The sequence below is a fragment of the Octodon degus genome, unplaced genomic scaffold (assembly GCF_000260255.1).
Source record: "Octodon degus isolate 3935 unplaced genomic scaffold, OctDeg1.0 scaffold00082, whole genome shotgun sequence".
NCBI lineage: Eukaryota > Metazoa > Chordata > Mammalia > Rodentia > Octodontidae > Octodon > Octodon degus.
The window spans coordinates 8,097,282-8,121,641 of NW_004524658.1; the positions used below are offsets into that span (position 1 = coordinate 8,097,282).

The 24,360-nt window shown below is 39.0% G+C and overlaps 1 protein-coding gene across 2 annotated transcripts in view; it reads left to right on the top strand.

The window, feature by feature from the left end:
* The window catches only part of Lypd6b (LY6/PLAUR domain containing 6B), a 57,441-nt gene that overhangs the window by 12,584 nt on the left and 20,497 nt on the right, over positions 1-24,360 (top strand). The window contains exon 2 of one of the 2 annotated variants that reach the window (XM_023721404.1): positions 17,067-17,132. The exons of the other annotated variant lie outside the window; for it this stretch is intronic. The gene's annotated coding sequence lies outside the window, so the exon portion shown is untranslated. The remainder of the gene's footprint in view (positions 1-17,066; positions 17,133-24,360) is intronic. 2 annotated transcript variants of the gene reach the window in all.

The window sequence follows — 24,360 nt, forward strand, 5'->3', positions numbered from 1 at the left end:
AATGTTCTTCTAAGCCTGATGATCATTTTATGAGCTCCTGGAAACCTGTTGGGTGGTATATATTCTTTCTTTCCCAACCACGATGCATTCCTATACTCCCTCCAGTCAGTAATAGGTTTTGTAGATAAACTCATCAAAGACTGGGTCAGTTGGTACAAAGCATACTTTTTGCCTTCCTCAGTAAAATGAAAAGCAGCACTGAGAATAAAAGAATATATATCAGTTTTGCTCTTGTCTGACTACTACAGTGGTCAGGAGGTTTCATATTGTTTCCTCACTAGCTAATTAGCAACTTCGCAAGTTTGGGAGCAAGGAAAGTTCTGCTGTACATGTAATGTCAGTCTCTGACTGCGCAGGCAGGAGACAAGGGTATGCTGGGAAGCCTGTCCTCCCACAGCAGTGCCCAGTGCCAGGCATTCAGGAAGATTCAAAAAGGGTTACCAGGCTGGGGGTCTACACCTTCATATTCCCATTGCATAATTATGGGTTCTTGGCAGACATTAAAAAGCTCTGCAGTTATGTAGTTCACCTTTATAGGCAACACAAAATATTTTTCCTCTCAAACCAAGTCCATTCATTTCAATAACCCTCAGCAGCTAGCTGGCAGTGCTGGTAACTATTGCAAAATCTGAATCTTTCACATTGGTGAATTACTCACGATGTATAGAGAGTTGTGTGATTTATTAGAGAGATTTTATATTCCTAATAGGGGTGATTAAAAAGACAAGCGCTCTTGCTCAGATCAGCACTTGTGCCACTGATGTAATTTTTTCCCCAGGTTTCTAACTGGAATATATTTCTCTTAGCAGTGTAGCTGAATATCTAAAAGGTCATTCTGATTTGTTATTTTTTAAATTAAGCATCCTGGATACCTAGGAATTCCTCATTTCACAGAGAGCTGCTAACTCATAACTTAAAATCTCTGGCCACTAATGGCCTTACAAGCAAAGCTGCAGCTCTCTCAGCGTCTTCTATTCCAAAAGGACAGCCTACCATTCTTCTAGGGTGTAGCTCACCTGGCACGGTTGGCTTGTATGTTATCTACATTCTCTCTAGTTTTTCTAAATTAACAGTCTGCAGCATTGTTTAGGTGTTCTTTTCCTTAGATTAAACAATTCACAAAATACAGTAGGAAATCTTTCAACCAAAGCTAAAACATAGACAGCTACATGTTCAGTAGGAGCTTCCTGCAACATTCTATCATTTTTATTTATTATTCCTGACAATGAGAAGGGGAAAGAAAATACCAGAACTGAAGAGTCTGTTTCTCTGAAGCTGGTAAGAAGGTGGGTTCTGGTTTGCCTAACTTCTCTCCAAAAGATTTAATCAGTGTTTGCTGTCAAAGAAGAGAAATGCTCTGCCTTCCACAAAGACACTTTGTCTGTTTTGATAAACATAGTGGAGGTGATGGTAGGCTCTGTGTGTAAAAGTGAGGGGGACACTTTTTTATGAGTAGAATACAAAAAGACAGATTTACTAGGGACTGTGTTGGGTTTTTTCCTCCTTAACCTTCCTGAATCAGCGGCAATGCAGTAGCTGGAATAATGTTATACGCTGTTACACAAGTGAAACTGGCCAGATTTAATGATTCCCTGCTTCTGGGCCGTAATTCTTCAGTAACAGCGAGCATTCCAGACCTGCCTCACTTACTATCTTACCCTGGCATACATAGACAGCCCTGTTCTTAAGGTGGTTTTCATGGTGTTGTTTTCTGGTTTTATTTTAGCCTTAGTTTTAGTGTCTAAAAGGAGACTAAAATGGGGGGAAGTATAAGCAAATGTTGAAACATGAATCAGTTCAAGGAAGTGTTAAACGGATGCTTTTCTTGTCAGACGCACTGCAGACAGGAGGAGGCAGACAAGGACTGAGCCCTGGGAAGCTCTTGGCCTAGACCACCATGAGCTCTGAGGCCCATCCAGTAAGGGGGTCCAGGAGCACACAGTTTCCTCACCTGTGGACCAGGTCACCATGCTGGCCTAGCAGTGTAGCTGGGGACTGGTTTACCATAGGGACAGCGAGGAGCCTACAGGGAATCTTGGTCCTGGGACTTCAAGTTCAGGGCATGATTATTGCTTTCTGGGTTCTCAGCTGCCCAATTTAATGTAGCTGAAAGGGGACTTCAATTTGCTTCATCTACTTTGACCAGGCCCTGCAGCTGACTGGTCCTGTGTTCTCATCTAAGATTGGCTAGATCAGTAGCTTTTCAGGTGTTTTAATACTATGGAACCCTTGAACCAAGTAAAACATACCAGAAAGAAGTAATTTTCATTCTCACTTAAGTGGAAGCAAGGGGCCCCACACACCCTGCCCTCTATCAGTCTCCTCCACCCCCAGCAGACCCACAGCTACCTGCATTCCAGCTCGCTGTCAGGCTGGCCAGGTGCAGAGGAAATCACATTCAGTGAGGCCTAGAAATGCAGGTAACTTTACCTTCGTCGATCTGGAATCTTGGAGGCACAGTTTCTGACCAGTTTTAGCCAACCTCAAATGGCTCACCCACCTTAAGTCTGTAAGCCTCAGTCATCCTTCTCTTTAGAAGCCTTGTACCTTATAATCATCCAAGTCTTTCAGCTTTGCTATTCTGTTGTTGTTTTTTAAGAAAGTCAATGAGCAAATGCTTCTCACTGGGCTTCTGGAAGTGCATTTACCTCAACATCTCAGAGCACATGAATTCCTCGGTGTCCCCTGGGCTCCAGAGCCCAGTGTCCTCAGCATTACCTCTTCCCTCCTCCTGCTGTGTGAACGAACACCACATCTAATTCCTCAGCTCTGTATTGATCACAGAAGTCTCCTTTGCCTGAAAGACCCAACACCCAACTTCTGACTGTCTGAATCCTCTACGATAGTTTGATTTTCTCATGAATCCCTCCCTTTCCTCTCCTTGTGATAGACTTCTCAACTAAGTCCCCACTCTCTGACTACAAGCCTATGGTCATGCTCTTGGTCTTCCCATACTGCCATATAGAAATATAAATATGCATATATATTTGTTTTCATGTATAATAATTGCATGTATTTATTTATGTGTACCATGTGACATTTCAAGGTGTGTATACAAGGTACAGTGACAGATACATCACCTCAAACATTTATTATTTCCTTATAATGGGAACATTCAGAATCTTCCATATGGACAGTTTTGAAATATGCAATTGACTGTTTTGGACCATGATTACGCTAGTGTGCTGTAGAGAACACTTGTTATTCTCCTAACCAGCTCCAATCTTGTTCTCACAGACCATCATCTTTCTATCCCCCTTTCACTACCTTGCCCAGCTTCTGCTAACCTCTATTGTACCCTCTACTTCTAGGAGATAAAATTGTTTTCACCAAATTTTAAAAACTGACATGAAACTGTACATCTTTATATGGTACCTTGTAACATTTTGATACATCTATACATTGTATGGTGTTCACATCAGAGCAAGCATTTGTCTCCTCAAATATTTATTCCACTTATTTGTGATGAAGCCATTCCAGATCCTTTCTCCTAGTTGCTTTGAAATGTATAGTATCTTATCTTTACTATATACTAATAGTTATCTACTGCTGCATAGAGAATTATTTCTCTTATTTAACTAGAACTCCCAGTGGCTGTTGACCATCTTTTCCTCACTGTTCAGGAAAAAGTAACCTTTTGTTTTAACTTATGAAGCCATGCACAATTTGTATTTTGGTGTCTGACTTATGTCACCTAACAGTGTCTTTTGGGCTCATCCATGTTGCCACAAATAAAGGGATTTCATTTTTCATGGCTAATATTTCTCATTCTTTCCTCTATTGATCTGGCAATAGACCCCTAGATGTGGTTCTTATCTTTGCTATTTTGGATAGTGTTTCTTTGCCTATCTTGCTATCTGCCTTTTTCAAAAGACTGCACATCCTTTTTGTCACTCACCAGTATACTTTACATCTCATGCTCTGAGCCATGTTGTATTTCTCTCCTGTCATCATGATACTGGACAAATAGGCACCATGGGTAGCAGCAACACTACAGAGAAGGAAGGTAAGTATGAGAGAACTAATCTTGAACTCTGGTATCTGCAAAAGGCCTGAGGCTAAGCTCTTTGATCTTTTTGGGTCACAATTTTTCATCTATGATGTGGCATTAACACAATATCTCTCTTACTACCTTACCCTTTGATTGTATAAATCAGAAGAAATATTGCCTCTGAATGTGCTTTATGTATTTTAAGCATTCTTTGTTTTTAGGGTGTCTTTAAAATAAGATGTTATTATGAGAGATCATCATTATTATTATTGTACCCTATATTACTTGTTTTAGTTCTTAAGCCATACTTTGCCTTATACTTTATGTCATCATTTTGTGTGTCATTTTTCTTTATGTCGAAGATTTTTCTTATATTTTAAGACTCCACAGTAATTATCACTTGATTGTCCATGAATTTGCTTAACAGAAATTTGATTTCTTATATCCTCCCTACTATTTCTGGTGTGCTGGGTTCAATATACACAAATCTATAGATGTAATACACTATATGAATAGAGCCAAATGCAAAAACCACATGATCATAGCAATTGATGCACAAAAGGCTTTTGACAAAGTCCAACACTCATTCATGTTCAAAGTCCTACAGAAAATTAGAATAGATGGCCTCTACTTCAAGCTGATAAAAGCCATCTATGATAACCCAATGGCTAATATAATTCTAAATGGTGAATAACTGAAATCTTTTAATCTCAGATCTGGTACAAAACAAGGATGTCCTCTATCACCCCTCCTATTCAATATAGTTCTAGAATCATTAGTTAAAGCCATTAGACAAGAGAGAGAAATAAAAGGAATAAGAATGGATAAAGAAGTTAAACTATCCTTATTTGCATATGACATGATACTTGGAAGACCTAAAAAACTCCACCAAGAAGCTCCTAGAATTGATACACAAATTGAGTAGCATAGCAGGATACACACAGTCAATACCCAAAAGTCAATAGCATTTCTCTACACTGATAACAAACACACTGAGACAGAAATTAGAGAAATAATACCTTTTACAATAGCACCATGGAAAATGAAATACCTTGAAATTCATCTAACTGAAGAAGTCAAAGATCTATTTAATGAAAATTACAGTACTCTGAAAACAGAGATCGTAGAGGATTTCAGAAAATGGAAAGATGTTCCATGCTCCTGGATAGGAAGAACCAACATTGTGAAGATGGCCGTACTCCCAAAATTGCTGTACAGATTTAATGCAATCCCTATCAAAATACCACCAACATACCTCACAGACCTAGAGAAATCATTCTTAAAATTTATTTGGAACCAGAAAAGACCTAGAATAGCAAAGGCAATACTGGGCAAAAAAGACAAGGCAGGATGCATTACAATTCCTGACATGAAATTATGCTACAAAACTACTGCGATAAAATCAGCATGGTACTGGCAATGAAATTGACATGAGGATCAATGGAATACATTAGAAGCCACTGAAGCCACTCTGAACACACTCAACCACCTTATCTTTAACAAAGGAGCCAAACATGTCTACTGGAAGAAAGATAGCCTCTTTAACAAATGGTGCTGGAAAAACTGGCTCACTACATGCCAAAAACTCAACTTGACCCAGGTCTGTCGACATGCACTAAGCTAATGTCAAAATGGATTAAAGATCTAAACATTAAAACAAAAACACTCAATCTCCAGGAAGAGAAAGTAGGAGGAACTCTTGAAGACTTAGGGGTAGGCAGAGTTCATGAACAAAAACCAAATCGCATGGGTAATCCTTGAAAGAATTAACAACTGGGACCTCCTCTTATTGAGAACTTTTTGCATGTCAAAAGAAATTGCCAACAAAGTAAAAAGACAACCCTCAAATTTGGAAAAAATCTTATCTAATAAGCACTCAGACAAAGGTCTTCTTCCTAGAATTTATAAAGAACTAAAAAAACGTTAGGGCCCCAAAATTTAAAGACCTAATCCAGATATGGGCATCCAAGATGAAAACACACTTCTCAGAGGACAAAATTAAAGAAGCGAATAAATATTTTTTTTTAAAAAGTGCTTCACATCACTAGCATTCTTTGAAATGCAAATTAAAACAACACTGAGATATCATCTCACCTGAGAAAGAATGGCTATCATAAAGAAATCAACCAACAACAAATGTTGGAGAGTCTGTGGGGAAAAAGGAACCCTTCTCCACTGCTGGTGGGAATGTAGACTAGTGCAACCATTATGGAAATCAGTGTGGGGACTCCTAAAAAAACTAGAACTGGAAATCCCATTGTAACCAGCTATACCCCTATTGGGAATTTTCCCCGGGGAAATTGAAAATGTCGTATCATAGTGATATATGTGACCGTATGTTTATAGCAGCACAATTTGCAACAGGCAAATCTTGGAAAAAACCAAGATGCCAGTCACCTGAGGAATGGATGAAAAAGATGTGTTATTTTTATATAATGGAATATTACTCTGCTCTAAAGAATGATAAACTTGCAGCCTTTATATTTAAGTTAATGCCATTTGAAGATATACTCATAAATGAAATAAACCAGACCCACAGGTGTAATTATCATGTAATCTCCCTAGTGTAAGAACTCAAAAGAAGAAATACAAATAGAAAGGTATAACACAATTAAAAGGAAAGTGAGAACTTAAGGATTAAACAACAAAGAGAGGGCAAAGAGAAAAGGTAGGAAACATGCCAGGAGCAAAACCATACATTTATATGTACAAGATGGTTAAGGCAATGATCCTGAGACTCCTCAGCAGGTTTTTGAAACTAGCTGGTATTTGGTAGGATTCTCACCCTTGTGTACTATATATGCTGATACCTGGGTACTAAGCAACTGCACTGAAGATGGCAGTGTGTTATACTAGGGTCTTGCTTGGAATGCCTGTCATTCTGGTCTTCTAAATATGTAGTGTTTGTCATGTCATATCAATTACTGCTGTACTGTTTCTAAGGTAACTGTTTGTTTAAAAAAAAAGGGTACTAAATGAAAACGAGAGACAAGAAAAAAATGTTATAGGACTGTCCTGCTACAATGCTATATGTGGTTGGATTTCTAATTTCTGTGTAAAATATGTAATTGTTTATTCTTATTTTTAAATATTTTTTATTTTTTTCTTCACATTCTATAGGGATTTAAAATTTAACATATCAATACTTGATGTAAAATACCTGTTCCATGTTATGTCTAAGATGTTTGATATTTAGACAGTGAGGTTAAGCTCAACTGCTTTTGTTATAGGGGAATAATATCATTAAGCTTCTCTTCTGGAGGGTTAGCAACTTAAGTTTGCAGATCAAAAATTAGAGAAAAAGAAGGGCTGCAAGGACAATCAACATTTTAGCCCTAGCCTTTCACCTGTAACATCACCTGTACTCAGATGTATCCCAAGTTTTCAGATCAAGGAGAATATGGGGCCACAGAGGCAAGTGATTGATGATGTAGAGTGTGCCTAAGGAGAGTCACATGGAGAGAAAATATTCTCTCAGGCTTTCACAGAGAGCAAATTGTTCAAGCAATAGCCATGACTCATTCACATGACTGACACTGAGAAAAGATCTACAAACTGCGGTACAGGGTTTCAGGATAAATCCTGAAAGGATTTGACTGACCTTCTCAGATACAAAAGTTTCATTTCTTGTTATATAGGTCTTGCTTTATCTTGGTCTTATCCATCCAGCAGAAAAGTATAAAAACAAGGTATAAAAAGTAAAGCCATATTAATATGCTGAGCTGTAAAAGGCTCAAGTTGACAACTTCTGACATTGCCAGTCATGTGGATAACCCACTACAATTATGGACTACTGGACTATATTGGATTATTTTGCTGAATTCATGCACCTACAATATTTAAATGGCAATAGAATACCCATCTCTGACAAAACTAAACAAAAAAGGGGATACAAATGAAGGACGATTTTGTATCTGTGTATACAAAATAGTTAGGATAGATATACCGCTACTTTCTCTTAATTCAATAAGAAAGATTTGTACTAATAATGCTTGGACAGGATGTCATGTCTGAATCTTGTCATATGAATAACCACTATGAAGACAACAATATGCAATGTATTAATTATTGAAACTGTCCTATTAATCGGTTTTGAAACTGTGTCATTGCTATTTGTTTCTCTATAAAATTAATTAGAATTAGTTTTGGTGTGCTGGCAGTAGAGGTTATTTAATCATCAGAAGGGTACTTGAAATGCTGGCCTCCTCCTAAAACAAGACTGCAGTTCTCAGGATATGGAGGACTTCCTGAAGCAGGGTAATGTCTCATTTGGGTTAGCTATTTTCTTGATAATTAATTCCAGAACTCAGTTCTAGGTCGAGTTAGAATGAGTCTAGCAGTCAGGCCTGTGAGTCATGGTAGCCTTTCTAAAACTCACAACCCATAGGGAGAAAGTTGCTTTGACTAAGGCTGCTCCTCAGTTATAGAACTATGCTGAAGGGTTGCAGTTCCAAAAGTACCAAAACCATCCTTTGGTGGCTTTAAGAGATTAGAGTATGTATTTTAATAGTGCCTACATGGTGAGGCACTCAACTTTTTCTTAGTCAAGTGTGTTTTCTGTAAAAATTTCTTGTATTAAACTAGGCCCATTGTAAGAGTGATTGCTCTTAGCGCTTAGGTAAGTGAATAGCAAATACTTCTTCATGTGTGAAAATTGTTTCTTTTCTTTTTTCTTTCTTTCTTTCTTTCTTTCTTTCTTTTTTTTTTTTTTTTTTTTTTTTTTGCGGAACCGGGGATTGAACTCAGGCATTTGCACTTGCCAGGCAAGCGCTTATTCTACTGAGCCATCTCCCTGGCCCCAAAATGGAATAAGGATTTTTTTTTTTCTCTGAATGCTTTCAGGGCAGGTTTGGCTGGCTTGAGTTGTGGGGATCGAACCACAGCAACCTGAGCCTGACTGCTTTGTTGAAGCAGCCACTTAAAGAACTGAGCTAAGGGGCAGGCCCCCTGTTTCATTTTGAATGGGGAATATACCATTTTAAAAGACAGTGGAATACTTTGAGAGAAAATAAGGTGAACATGTGATAGCTTTTTTAGGGAAACAGGACATGCTTAATATGATGAAGATTTAACTTGTAAAGGGTAAGCTGGTGACCAGTAAAATTTGATTCCCCCCATCCAACCTTGACAAATATAGTGTATTTTGAAGAATTTAATTTTGTCAGAAGTGTGAAATTTCTGAACCAAGAGTAAGGACATAAGAGCTATGGAATTTGGTAAAATGTTGCAGGTGTGTGGTTGTCCCATTGTGCATTTAGGGTGTCCAGGCGAGGTTCCTGGTCAGTGCTGCCCATCAGTGCTTTCCAGTACTCGCTCTGTTATTTCGTCTGTGGAAAATCTCAGCCAACATGCTTTCTTCTATGCAAAATTTTTCTCCTGATACACGTCCTCTACTTGGCCAGTGTACAGTGTGTATAGACTGTTCTTTGCAGATTAGCTTATTTCTGGGAGTATTCTCATGTGATTTTAACATAATATGCTTCCCCACCTATGACAAGCTAAGAAATTTCAGACATTTTAGAAGGTCCTGTGTACTAGAGCTAGTAAAGCTCCATAATCCATTGGTCCCTCTCGTAACTGTTACACATCCATCATTTGCACGTGGTCTTCATCATTTATTGAAATCATTTTAGAGCATGACCATGTGTTACTTTACTTTTAGTAACTTTTTTAATGCTTTTTTTAAGTAAGTATGAAAGAATGTTTATTAAATGAATAAAAGAGAAAGCAACACACACATATTTTCATTTATAAAAGTTTACTTGATTATTCTTTTGTTTTTGATAGGAGCTGTTAATGCTTAATTGTTTTTCTTATTATTCTTATTTTATTTCTTTTTAGTTTCTTATAACTTTTTTGGTGCTTTTGTGTTTTGTTTTAAACCAATTTTGAATGGTTATATCTGGTAACCTAAACACCTAATTTGAAGATAACATCATACAATACAGCAACCACTGTTGAATTCCTATTACTTTGTTTAGTGAAATTTTGTATTGTTTCTGCTACTGTTTTTCTTATTGCTATTTTCTTTAAAAAATAACATATATTTTAAAAAATACTTTCTCTACCAAGAAAAAAATCTCCAAAGATAAATGTGGGCAAGGATGCCAAGCATGACCCCTCTAATGAAATGTGTCCCATAATTACCCATGCAAAGGGAAGCCAACTTCGTGCCTTGCATTCAGCAATGTGTAGCCATGGAACAGCTGCCACGCTTTGCCAGGTCTTCTTAGATCTGTGTTTTTGGGGTCACAATGAACTCAGACCCATAAAGGAACCCTTGAAACAGCTCCCAACTTCCATTCATGTGTGATTGTAGCCAAAATGTATAAAAGTAAAGTGAAAGATAAGTGAGATAGCAATATTTTTATGTACAAGTGCTTAGTAGACCTCCTTACATTATTAAGTTTATTAGGTTCTGGAATTCTCCTTGAGGGATTTTGTAGCCAAGTCTAGTTATTAGAACAGTGATGGTTGCTGCAGCTGCTGTTTTCTTGATTTGATGCCAGTGTAGTCCTTTTCTTCTGCACTTCAGCTCTCTCTCTCTCGCTCTCGCTCTCGCTCTTGCTCTCGCTCTCGCTCTCACTCTCTCTCTCTCAGTCTTGCAAGCTCAAATTTTTTGAGTTTACCATAAGCAAGCAGATAATCATTTCTGTAAAGTAGGGACAGAGCACTTGCGATGAGGCCTAGCATATTCACAGGCCCCACCTTCCATTTAGGTGTTGCATGCACTATGCCTGTATGACATTCAATCATTTTTGTAAATTTAATCCGTTGTCCTGTAAAGTGTTCCTTAAAAGAAAATATGACTTGCTGTCACCCCTCCTTTGTTCATTCTGCAGTGTTCAGCAAACAGGGGGCCTCTGTTTATACATGGCCCGGTGCTGGGGTTGAGGAGCTTCTGGCATGAGGGACTTGAATATGGTTTCACGGGGCAGCAGGCATCTTTTCTTGCACACATATTCTCTTCCCATGGAAGGCTCTGGCTCAGTGCCCTGGAACTGCAGCATGGGCTTCTGGGACATTCAGGAATTAAATGCAAGACTTTTGTCGGTGGACCCATTAATGAAATCATCAAGGAGAATAATGAGGGTCTGAAGCCTCAAACTACAACAAGCTTACATTAGACTGGTAAGGCAGCAGCAGTGATTGCCATTTGCCGGCACATTACTCAGGCATTGGAAGCCCCAGCTCTAGGCTGTTGGGCCCCTCGTAAACTGGGACTATATCCCTCTTTACAGCAATTAGAGTGACTCCATGAGCCTGCTCAGAATTTGCTTAATCATGCTCAGTTCACTGAACTATGGTTTTTACTCCAAAAGCTTTAGAGAGAATAAAAATATAAGGTTTTGGGAAAGTAAAAGCAAGCAGTTGGGGAAAGGGAATTTAAAGTGATTCTCCCCCCTAGTCAGTTTGGGGCTGGACTAGCAGGTAAATGCTGTCAGTGACCAAGTGTAAGTATAAGGAAGTTGATTTGGAAAACAGGTCTTTTGAGGCCTGGTTGGGTATGAATCATTGAGATCACAAAAGAAAAAGCAGCTGGCAAGTCTCGGAACCCTTTTCATATAAGCCCAGAATTTGAATAATGTACTAAATGCAGTGTATTGTATATGCTTAAATATTTTGGTTCCAGCGGCTGGCGTTTCCTAGCCTGCTGTGCCCTGGCTGCATGTTTTTAAATTATCATTGTCTAGATTCTCAGATCTTGCATTGTGCAGAAGAAGAAACACAGTAAAATAAACCAAAAAAAAAAAAAAAAATGCAGAACAGACTGTTACAACTCTGTTATGTCTGGCATAGCAAACTGTGTTTAAAAAGTTTTCAAGGCAGTATTGTGAGAGGAATAAAATGAATGAGATTGCAATTAGAACTGAATTTAAAATTTTTCCTTGATTCGCTAGCTGTGTATCTGTAGGTTACTTATCTCCTTTTTGAACTTCAGATTCTTCACCTGTGACATGGGAGTGATAACAGTTTACATCTCTCTGTGGCAGTATTGCAAGAATTTTATGAATCAATGGTGTTAGGTGCTTGATGTTTGATAAAAGCTAACTTAAAAGAAGTGCTCTGTATGAGGGTGTAGTGGAAGAAATGATTTAGCAAAACACTGAGTGCTAAGAGTCACCCGGGTATGGCACTTTAATTTAGGAGCTAAAGCTACAGCAGCAAACAAAACAGTGCCTAGCACATAGTGGGTGCTTCCTAAATAGTATTTGTATGTCTAAATAACTCATGCATGTACACTGTATAATTTGAACTATTTTATGAAATTAATGAAAATATGCATTTCATATAAAGGCAAGAAATAACGAGTGAAAAATTGAGTGTGGCAAAGGCATTTTTTTTTTTCAAATTTTTAGCAGAAAAAAATATCAGTTCTCTTATTTCCCATCAGGAGCAGAGGGTTTGTTTCCATTTTTTCCTCTAAGGTCAGATGATTTGAGGAATGCTTCTGTACTATTCTAAATATTTTATTTATTTATTTATCGTTTCGGTACAGATCAAACTTAGAACCTTGTACTTGCCAGACAGGCACTTATGCGGTTGAGCTATCTCCCTGGCCTTTCTGTATTGTTCTAAATAGTCTCTTCTTGGGACAGTGTGGACAATCCTTTTGCTATTATATTTTTTTAGATAAGGTTCATTATTTTTTACTGTTATGTCATATTAACAATGAGGAAGACCAGGTGTGGTGGCACATGCCAATAATCCCAGTGCTGGAGAGCCTGAAAACAGGAGGTTCACTATGAGTCCAACATGCAAATTGAGACCCTGTATTAAATATATAAAAAAAAATTGAGGAAACTGAGGCAAGGAGGTTCACTAACTCATCCAGTGCAGTAGATACGCAGTAGATGGGAGGCAAGCACACATAGCAGCTGCTCATTGTAATCATTGTTTCCTCTTATTTACTTCTATAGCTTGAGTTTAATATCCCCCTTGTGACAGAAAATAGTGTCTCAGAGGTGCCGGATTCTGGAATCTAACTGGAGTCACTGTTTCTTCATTAGAAAATAAATCCCAGCCTTGATCTCTTCCAAATTCTTTTGTCCAGCTGTGGGCTGGTTGGTTCAGCCTTTATCTACGAGTTGCACCTTGTATTTCTCTGCTGTCCATATTCCAAGCCTTTGTTCTGAGGATAGGAAAAGGGAATGACATTGTCTGCCTACCCCAAGCCTGAGTCATTATGCAGACAAGAGACGATGAACAAATACTGCCTTTGGGGGAAGATGGTACAAATTTGCCAGAGAAAGGAATGCAATTCTGGGACCTCCTAGCTGAAGGATTATGTAAATCACTCAACACTACTAGGGTTGAAGTTAGGAAAATAAGAAATTTCCATTTGTAGCCCAGCTAATTAGCCTAAGGAAAATGGTGACAGAGGATGTATTTCGTAACTTTTCAGGAGGTAGCCCTGGTAGGAGCCATCCTGAGACATGATTCTAACCATACTCATTTCCAAGAAGTTGCATGCAGTAGTTAATATTTTTTGAGTTTTTCCTGTCTCCCAGGCTTGAAACAAAATACATAGAGTTCATTGTTTTTTCTTATTACATCATATTTACAAGGAAGAAACTGAGGCACCAGAGGTTCATTAAATTGTCTAATGAATGTTATGAATTAACATTTAAAAATTAATTTTACAGTGGGGCCAGGGAGATGGCTCAGTAGAATAAGCACTTTCTTGGCAAGTGCAAGAGCCTGAGTTCAATCCCTGGTTCCACAAATACAACAAACAAACAAACAAACAAACAAACCACTTAAAAAATTGATTTTACACGTAAGAAAACTGAAACACAAAGAAACCTAGTCATAAAGAAGTATTTAGTTGCTCGCTAAGACAGATAACAAGAACTTTGCCCATAGGATACGTGTTCTGGCAGCACGGCACACTTGCCTTTGGTGGAGGGCTGGAGTGCCACGTGGTGTCTTGGATGTCACCTAGAAAAGTTTTATTCCAGGGCCGCGGGTAGTGCTGCTTAAGCTTCCACTTCTTATTTTCTCAAAAGCCTGAAATCTTGGATCTCAGAGCCTCAGATATACTCAACAGTAGTTGTGAAGCCCTTTCTAGTATTTCAAAGAGTCTAAAGTAAATTGGCTATTTAGAGGCTTAAAACAGTATGTGCCAAAACAAAAACCCAGGATGAGCCAATGAATGCATAAAATCATTTTTTTGCATTTGTCCAAATAATTTAGTGCAATGATTTCATTATCTTGTATGATCAGACATTTTTCATGGCAATTATACATTTCTAACCTTAAAAGTGGGTAGCTATTATCTTTTATATAAAGCTTAGGTCCCAGGGACAACCCGCTTGGGTCCCCCTTCTGTCTGTCTCAGACAGAAGCTTTCTTTTCCCCAATAAATACATTTTACTCTTTTAAAACAAGCTTAAGTAAGTCCTTCTAAAACAAAATCTGGGGTTTGGAGTGCAGAAAAGAGAGAGATGGACCTTGGGGACAAAAAAATTGGTACCTATTAGCCTAATGAGTACAAGACAGAAGCGCTGCTAATAGCTGACAAATCACAACACCCTGGAATGGATATAGGCCTTCTATTGCAAAAGAACACAGTGTTTCCTGGTTGTTTTCCTTCTACATCTGTGTTATTTTCTTTTTTTAATAAATTAATGAACTTATTTATTCATTTGGTACAGGATCTTGTTACACAACTCGGACTTGCAGCTCCCGGGAGCTGGGATTACAGGCGTGTGCCACCATGGCTGGCATAGCATGCGGTAGTGGGGATTGAACCCGGGTCCTTGTGCTTGCCAGGCAGGCTCTCAGACCGCTGAACTATCTCCCCACCTCCCTTGTCTGTGTTCTTAATCTTCTTTTATTTCACATAAACTCTGACTTGTTCTTGCAAAGATTTCTGGGACTTTTACCAATAGAATTAGCAAAATATAATGAGGATGATGAACTGTTGCAGATCCCTACATCCACTACCAAATGGTGTATTTTAAAGCCAAACAGAAATACTATTTTGTAGTATCTGCTGTTTGGGTTTTCTGAGCCACTAGACTACATCCAACCTTATCTTTTTCTTGACCACCTGGGTGTCAAGAAAAAAACTTAACTTTTTACAATCTATCCCTACCTTACTGGTTTGGGAAGTCACTTCTACCATGTAACAAATTCCTATATGTATTTCTATCAATTTCTGGACTTCTTATTTTGGTCTATCTACTCATATAGGCTGGTACTTTACTGTTTGAACTGTTGTACTGTAGAGTATTTTAATGTCTGTGATGACTAGTCACACCTTGAATGAAATAGCATGTTATCTACTCAACTCATGCTCTATGAAGATAGCAGAAAGCTATATTTTAATTCCAGCCCTCCCAGATCAGGGAGAGACCTGGTGATTTGGAAACTGATAACAAAAGTGGTGGTTGAATGTGTAATACTGTATGTGGTCCCCAAGGAAAATAGCATACTGCATAGCATAGTATAGGAAAGTAAATCTTAACAGTCAAAGCCTAATAGTTGGAGAAGGTAGGAGAAGGAAGAGGAACCAATTAAGGAAAAGGGCATGACCTTTGTGGTTGAAGGTTACTTTTGTCTCGAAATTGTCAATCTTGCTTCTCAGGCAGCACATTGAGAAAGGTCTGCAGTGGGAAAGCGAAATACTTGTTTGTCCTACCATAGGAAACCAATCAAAGAGAGGAAATGTTCTGCAAAGTGGTAGAGGGCTGGTCGTGTGTGTCAAGGAGGCCAGGTCATCATATTCGTCTCTGAGCAGCTCACAGGTCTGGACATGTAGTGACCTTGAGTCCCAAGATTGCCTCTGTACCGGCTTGTGCTTTTGATGACACAAGAGTAAACCTCACTGTGTGCTTCCCAGGGAGAATGAGGGAGGTGTATTATTCCTAGCCCTTTCTCTAGAGGACAGTACTGTATCTATCTAATAATACACCTTTACTGGAGAAGATCTCGGAGAGTTAACTTTTGATGCTGGTTACTGCGAGAAAGATATCCAAAGTGATCAGCAGGGGCAAATCTTACTTTGTTTTCTTTGAAAGGCTTCTAATCCTATATTCTGCCTGCGTCTTTAGTAAAGGCCAGTGAGTGATAAGATAGACAACACATTGTAAATAGACCTGGACTTCAGAATGGCTGTAGAAACCACACCTGGAATTGCGTTTGATGACTTCATGCCCCCTGCGGATGCCCGTAATAACCTTTGGCACCACGTGTACCCTCCCCGTCCTCCTCAATTTCCTCTTACTCCCTGGAGATGATTGCACTGCACTTACCTCACAGCCGTGTGGGGAGGGTTAATTAGCTTCGGATGGGAAAGTTCTTTGAAGATGAATCATAGGGTAAGGTGAACGTGCTAATTTGAGGCTTCACAGCCTTCAGATTGAAAAAAGTGCCTGTCCAAGCCCCAACAGTAAAGGGTAAATGGGAGCTGGTCTGCTTCGGAGGAAGGGGGGTGGGCTTTGCAAACCAAGTGAGCCAGCGAAGTTGCCTTATTCAAGATTTATTCCACGATCATTTACCAAGTATAAAATGTAATGGGCAGCCGTGTGGCCTCGGGGACTCTGAAGTGCAGGCGTAGCACTCGCTGCTGCACTGATCATTACCTATGGTAGAAAACAGAACTGTGGCTCCGTGGGTTGGAAGTCATTTGCCATCATTGCTGAGAGCGTGGCAGCCATGGCAGTTCCCTCTGTATCTAGCACTCAACAGCTGACGAGCAAGGTCACGGGCGCACCTGCGATCCTCTTACTTCTCAGATGAGTCCCTCACCTGATCCACAGCCAGCCCCTTCTCTCAGGCGCTTATCATGAGGAGAATCTTTGCTTCCATTCACAAAAAAAGGAATAAAAAGAGAGGAACTCCTTTCTTGGCCTCTGTTCTTATATATTGTTCTTTGTAAAACTACCTTTGAGGTGTGCTTTGTTTTAAGCCCAAGGTAAAAGGGGCTGTTTTAGACATTATCAAAGAACACTTTGTCTGCCAATGAGTTTTATGGTCTGGAAATTGGTGCAGAATATGGATGAGATCGCCAATGCGCATTTCAAGCTGAACTTTTTTTTTTTTTTAACTTTGTATTTTTTCTCTTGAGATGCCCTTGAGTGAGAAAAACAAGGAGTAGAAGAGGAGGAGGAGTGGAGAAACTTGATTAAGAAAGGTGGGTAAGAGTAAATCTGGAAGGTGAGGTGAGGGCTTCCTTGGGCCCATGAGGCTGAGAACACTGTTGGAGGGAAGTCAGGGGCTGTGGAAGGTGAGAGGTATCCAGAAGAGCAGCTGGGCAGCATTGTTGGAGAAGCTGCTGGATTTAACTGAGAAGCCCATTGTCAAGTAAAACTGTCTAGTGTTGTTGCTCAAGATACAGACCTTAAAAGCAAAGAAACTGTAGGACAAAGCATTATTCCATTAACTGGAAATTTCAGATACTCAAGGCTTCCTATTCACATAAACTCATACCTCTGTGCAGACATGTATAGGTACGGTATTGCAGCAAGAGGATCCAGCCCTGAATATCCTGGCGCTCCATGGGTTTTAGAGTTATGTTCATAACAATATGTGTTTGTTTTTCCCAGCTCTTTATTGAAGTTTAAGATTCTTGCCCATCACTGCTTATTTAATGGTGTGTTTCAGGGATGGTGCTAGTAGAAAAAGCTAAATTTTGGTGGGGTTGGGATATTTGCATGAGATTATAATATAGATTTTCCTTCTGATATAGTGCACAGTCGTATTCTAATTTTCTTGCTGAAGTCTTCCTTCTTATCTGCTTAATTTGTTGCATAAATGCAGTTGTTGGTTTGCTGTAGCCTAAGAGAACATAAGAATGGCTCTTCACTTTACTAGTAAAGAGGCAACTGTTTATGCACTGCAGCTGTTCCTGTAATAGCTCTGTTATCACAAAGAGCCATAATGTTTGGGTCCAGAGTGACTCTTTTGATAATGTTAAAGACTGGATTCAGGGCTGAATTGGGCTTCTGGCGCAACCAGGTGGCATAATCAAATTGGTGTTATTTGAGGGAGTTCCCAAAGGGCTGTAAAGTCAGCAGTGGAGAAGAGCCGCTGTCACCGTACCCTAGGCCACTGATGGCAGAACTTTTAGAGTTTTCAGTGATAATAGGCCACTGTGGCACGCATGCCATAGGGGGACTACCACTGCTCTAAGCCTAAAGGACCAGGGAGACAATGGCTATTAGCATCTGGGAGGTGGTACCTGTGGCATGTCATCTACTGAAAGGTGAGGGGCATGACTGAAGGGTAGATGGGAATAAATATACAGTTTCACTGTCTGCTCATCTTGTAATTTGTGAGCACCTTCTATTGGCTAAAGCAATCTGTAGGTCTGTAGGAAACTATGGGAGAGGTCTTTCCAGCTTACCTGCCAGCACAGGAAGGGTCAGAAGGGATGAAGGATGGGTGTGGAGGGCAAAGGAAGAACTGCAAAGTGGTTTCCCACCCCCCAGCCTGGGGTAGCTTGGGAGACCATGTTGCAGTAGTGTGTTTAAGACCCGAACAGTGTGTGTTGAACCACATGTGAACGTACAGGTCCTTGTTAGGCAGACCCCCAGCTACTGAAAATGAAGTTCTCACAGTCTCCGCACGTGTAACTTTATATTAGAGTATTAAAAGACTGATCTTTTGATAAGAAATCAAAACAAGAATAGCAATTTTATTGGTATAGACAAAGAAAAATCTCTTTAAAACTTGTGTTTAATTAAGAAATCTTCAACCTGTCTCCAGTCATGGAGTAGGACTTGCTTTTCTCAACCCAGTGCTGTAAAGAAGGACAGACAACTGGGTGTCCACAGACTCCAAACTTTGTTCAGGCTAGACACCAACTCCTGGGCCGAAGTAGCTATGAGAAGATTTGGTGAATGAGAAATATATGAATTGGGCCTTCCAAGCTACATGGAGAGCATGACACATACCTAAAACAGTGATAAAGTGTACATGTGAAAGAACATAGCGTGCTGCTGCTTAGAGCAAATGCTGTGAAAACTGCTGCCTGCTGTTCATCTACAAACAAGGATTCATCAGAAACCAATAAAAGAACATACTGCAGTGAGACCTAATATTGTTCTCCATATATTCTAGAATAGTTTCCTTAAAACTGGTCTTCAAAGGAATTTTATACCTACTATTTTTTTGGGTGGGGTGTGAGAATTGAACACAGAACATTGGGCACGCCAGGCAGGTGCTTATGCCCCTGAGCTATATACCTGGCCATATGCCTAATTTTATGTATGTGCAGATAGCCATAGAATTTGAGAGCTGAAAATACCCATACTGGACTTCATCATGCAATCTTGTCAAACACTCAATGACCTTAATGAAACAGGCTGTTATGGTATCCATAGAGAAACAGTGTGTCTCAATGTTATCTTTCTTTCTTTCTTTCTTTCTTTCTTTCTTTCTTTCTTTCTTTCTTTCTTTATTTTTTATTTATTTTTTTTTTTTGTGGAACCAAGGATTGAACTTGGGCCCTTGTGCTTGCCAGGGAAGCACTTAACCTACTGAACCATCTCCCTGGCCCAAATGTTATCTTTCTAATGGATTTGATAATTTGGCAAAAATGTGGATTTGATAATTAGGCAAAAATGGCAATGGACAGCTACTTACCTTTCATTCTCTTTAATCCCTAGTTCTCCACAAAATTGAGACAGAGAAAACCATGTCTCAGAGCAAGTGAGTGATTGGCTATGGGTACAGCCCCAGGCAGCGGCAGGGCCAGACTTTGCATCTTGGCCTGGATGCCTTCAAAGGCTAATTCCCCCATTACACCAGGCAATGCTCTCCCTTAGCTTTCCCCTTATGGGACTCTGAACCACATCATGAACCATTAGATGCCATTTTTGTGCTGCAATTAAGCACTATTTAATGCACATAATTTTTCAGTTTCCTCTGGGAATATGAAATTATGCACATATATATTTTTGTATATGTACATTTCCTTCTGCTCCTAGTAGTAATAGTGACAATTTATTGGCAAGTGACACGCTGTAACTTTGTTATATATGCAGGATGCAGTTGTTTTTTGGTTTTTTGGTTTTTTTCCTTAGGACTGCTTTTATAAGCTTGTCAGCTCCCAGAGAGTTTTTAAATAATCTGTTCTGGGTTTTGTGACGATGCAAAAGTCAGCAATGTTCTTTTGCCATAGCATGCAGTTTATTGTTGGTTTTAAATGTCCTTCTGTTTCAAAATGATATCTGCAAACATGTTCTTTTCTTGTGTAGCGCATTTTTTGGATGGAGAATTGAGAATAGAACTGAGTAGTGGGGGCTCTATAAACAATGACCGGTGACATAACACCCTAGGACAGAAGAAAGGACAAACATGTAGTAACAGTTGTGCTCTTGAAGATGTCTCAATTGAAAAATAACTGGTTTCTGAAAACAGCCAAGATGATTGGTAACCCAGTCTCTGTTGGCCAAAGTTATAGATACATGATGGATTAAGCAAGCACTTGAACAATTCATTCATTCAAGAAGATGCCTGTATACACATGTAAATATGAATAAGCACAAATTTATGCAGGCATACATACATATACACACATACTCATATGCATGTAAATGAATTTATCATCTATGGCTTCTGCTTTGGTAAATTCTGTCTGTATATACACAGAAAGATTAAAATGAGAAACATCTGTGTGGATATTTTATTTTTACAGTCATTTTTCTACATTAGTGAAGATAAAACAGTAAAAAAATGCTAGCTATCACCTTACATATGGACGGGCTCAGAATGCTGAATTTTCTCACTTTAGTTCTGAATACCAAGGAATTAGAAAGCTCACCCTTGGCACATGTGTTCCTCCATTCAGCAAGCGTGGAGTAATGGATCCTTTGCCAGCTGTTGGCCATTCGAGCCTCAGATTCTTTTGAGAGCTTTGAGTGGTTATTAAAAGAAATGAATTCAGTAAATCAAACAAGGATATGGGACATAAAAGGCCATGTTCTCTGTGCCCAACCTATGTTGTTGCCTGGTTGACATCCACGCAAAGCTCTCAGCAGCACTGTCCATTAATCACACAAAACACCAGTATGTGTGCAGTTGTCCCACACAACTTCTGTCCCACCAAGTCTTTCTGCGAAGTTCACAGGCGCTCCTTTCCAATGGAGAAGGAAAATCTTTCATTTACCTCCATAACAGAAGTATCTATATAGAATTGCCTTTCAGTTGGCCCTTGACTTTTTATTTTATTTATTTTATTATTTATTTATTTTATTATTATTTATTTTATTTATTATTATTTATTTTATTATTTATTTTATTATTTTTTTAGCACATTTAGTACAGGGTCTACAGAGTCTCACTACACAGATCAGACTCCTAGGGAGTCTCCTGTTTTCAGCCTTCCAAGTGCTCGGATTACAGGTGCGCGCCACCACGCCCAGTCTCAACTGCTGTCTCAGCGCGCCCTGGGGCGGGGCAGGCACAGCATGCTGGTGATCAGATCCTGGCCACTGCGTCTGCCCAAGCAGGCCCTTCAGTCCGCTGAGCTCTCTGGCTGACCCTGACCCGTGACTTTTTAAAAGAAATGACCAAATGATGGATGCATCAGGAGCACTTCGAAACAAATCTCAAGGATGATGCATGCGTCACTTGGTGCCCTCTGTATGGTAACTCAGAGGACTCACTGACTTAAGGATCTCAGAAGACTGTCATTTTCTGAGAAAAGGGGAATTAATAAATTGCACTGTGTCCTCTTTGGCTTCTAGGAAATACAGGGCAAAAGCTAACACACAGTGGAGAACAACCCTTGAGCCGATCAGTATCTTTGCTAGTCTCATCTGAGATAGGTTTTACGCAGTATCCTGAGAGCTTTCTGCCTAAGTTACTTGGCACAAGCCTCATAAGCACCATTCCTGGAAGTAAACAGGGTAAAATTAATTTCATTTGTATAAAGGAAATTTCACATTTAAGTAACACATTTTTATCACCTTCTGCTATGGTTTGGATCTTACATGTTCCCACATACCCATTTCTTACAGGGTTGGTTCACAGGGTGTGCTGCTAGGAGGCGGAGCCTATGGAAGTCTGTTAGGTCATTAGGCTCGGCTCTCATAGGGATAATGGGACCCAGTTCCCTCACTGCTCCTCTATTCTGCTTCCTGGCCGTGAGGTGAACACTGTTCAGTTTTACTCCTTGACATTCTCCGGTCACACTGTGTCGACCAGCTACAAGCCCAAACCACGGAGCCCATTAACTGTGAACTGAGATCTTCAAAACAAACAGCCAAGTAAGTCCTTTCTCTACAAAAGTTGGTCAGCACAGGTTTTATAGTGTCAGAGAGCTGACTAGCACAGATTACTGATATTTGCCCAAATAATTCAATCAAACACAATAAAACATTCTTGATTCTTTTTTTAAGGGAATTTAGTTTCTAATTTCTAAAGTTGCAAGATTTCCATCTAGTCCCTGTGGTTCTTGCTTTACTCCCTGGTGCCACAAAAGCTTTATCAAAGTAGGTGAAAATTTAAGTCTTTGATAAAAATGCAGGAGAAAAGTTATTACTTTAGAACCCTTTTTCAGTAAAAAAAATTGAACCCTATTTTAAAAGATGTCTTTAAAACTGACTAGATTATTTCTCCACCCAAATTACATACTTATCAGCCTTGTATTAATTTATAATTCAATTTAAAATTGATTTGCATTAGAAAATTATTTTAATATTAGTGCTATTTTTCATACTACCCTTGATTAGGTTACATGCAATACAAAAGAACTTACACCTTTGACATTGCAAAATGTTCAGCTTGTGTTTAAAGATGAGATTTTTACTTCTATGAGATTTTGATCCTATGCTTGATGGGAGTTTTTGTTTGTTTTATTTGAGCCAGTGCATAGGAATCTTAAACATTACAGAAATGCTGTATTACATGTATGACATAAATATTCTATTACAACTTGATATAACAGCAATTCTTCATTAATCTCCTTCCATAAAAATCATTACCTATTGCAAATAAAGCAATGTTGGTGGTCACTTATTTCAGCTTCCTACAGCATTAGAAGGAGAATTTCTGAATCTCTTGAGAAATTAATGCATAGAACTCAACATCATTATCAGATTTGTTCCAGTTACTGTGAAATAGAGTTAGACAGTGATAGTCTTTGATCTGATCTCTAGTCTCTTGCTAATTGTGTCTAAAGAAGGCAGAGGGAAGGAAAAGAGGGAGAATTTGTCACCTGAAGTTTCTTAAATGGCTTCGAGGTTAAAAAATGCTTTGTTTTTAATCCACACAAGTTTTCTATATAACTCTAACTCTTTTATTATTGATAATTGGGGATGATATCTCCTATCTGTGGTTACCTAGTTAGTAAAGTTTAATACACATTTTATTATAGGTCTTTCTGAATTTCAAGTGCATTGTTTTTTGTCCTCTCAAAGATGATTGTATTCAATCTTATCAGTTACATCTTATTGGTGGCTCATACAGTGCTACCTTGGATCATGAACTTAATTATTTCCATGATTTTGGTGGCAGAATGCATTCCATGATTCTGATTGCAACCAAGTTGCAAACATCTACATTCTATAATAGAATCTGTGATGCGAAATGTGTAAGGAGTGACGTCCATGAACCGAGATAACACTGTATTGTCTTTTTGGTTCAATAATTTATGAGAGCACAGAGACTTGCTCTTTCTCATTTACTGTTGCATTTTAAGTGCTCAATAAAATACTTGGGGTAAATGGGTGAGTTATAATCATACTGCTTTCAAGATATACACAACCTGAATCCTTCATGTAATACAAGTAGAGTGAACCTATCTGGGAAGGTAGAAACAGATGCCCTGGGAGCTGGCCGTCAATGGCAAAGGAAGTTAGGATCCTCAGTTCTGTAAGAAATGGAGCTAAATATGGTCTCAGCAGACAACTCACACTCTTCCTAAATTTAATAGGAACCGACTTGGCTATTTGCTAATCTGACTTGATGGCTAGAAGCAAGAAGCACAACACTTGTGGATGATACAGTTTTCTGGAAATTTTCCTCTTTGGGAAGAACAATTTCATCTATTCTAGTCTTTTTTAGCACATTTCAGCACTAGCTTTGAATTTCCACTCTGCTTTTTATTCCTTTTACAAGGGATGCCAGACCTATTAAAGATTGTCATTAAAGTGTCTTACTGCAAGATAAGTGGTACTTGCAGGAAGGTGTGAATGTGAGTGTTGATAGGCATGTTGGACTTAGTAAAGCTGTTTCCCTTAAATTATCTGTTTCATTTGTTTCACTGGCAACTGAAGTTGGTTTTATCCTTGCTGATTCATTTTTAGGTATTGTGTAAGAAACACCAGTATTTACAACCTTGCTGTGATCTCTTTAAATCTCTTAGTCTACTATTTCTTTAGCAGCTTTGGACACCGATAACTTTTTTTTTTTTT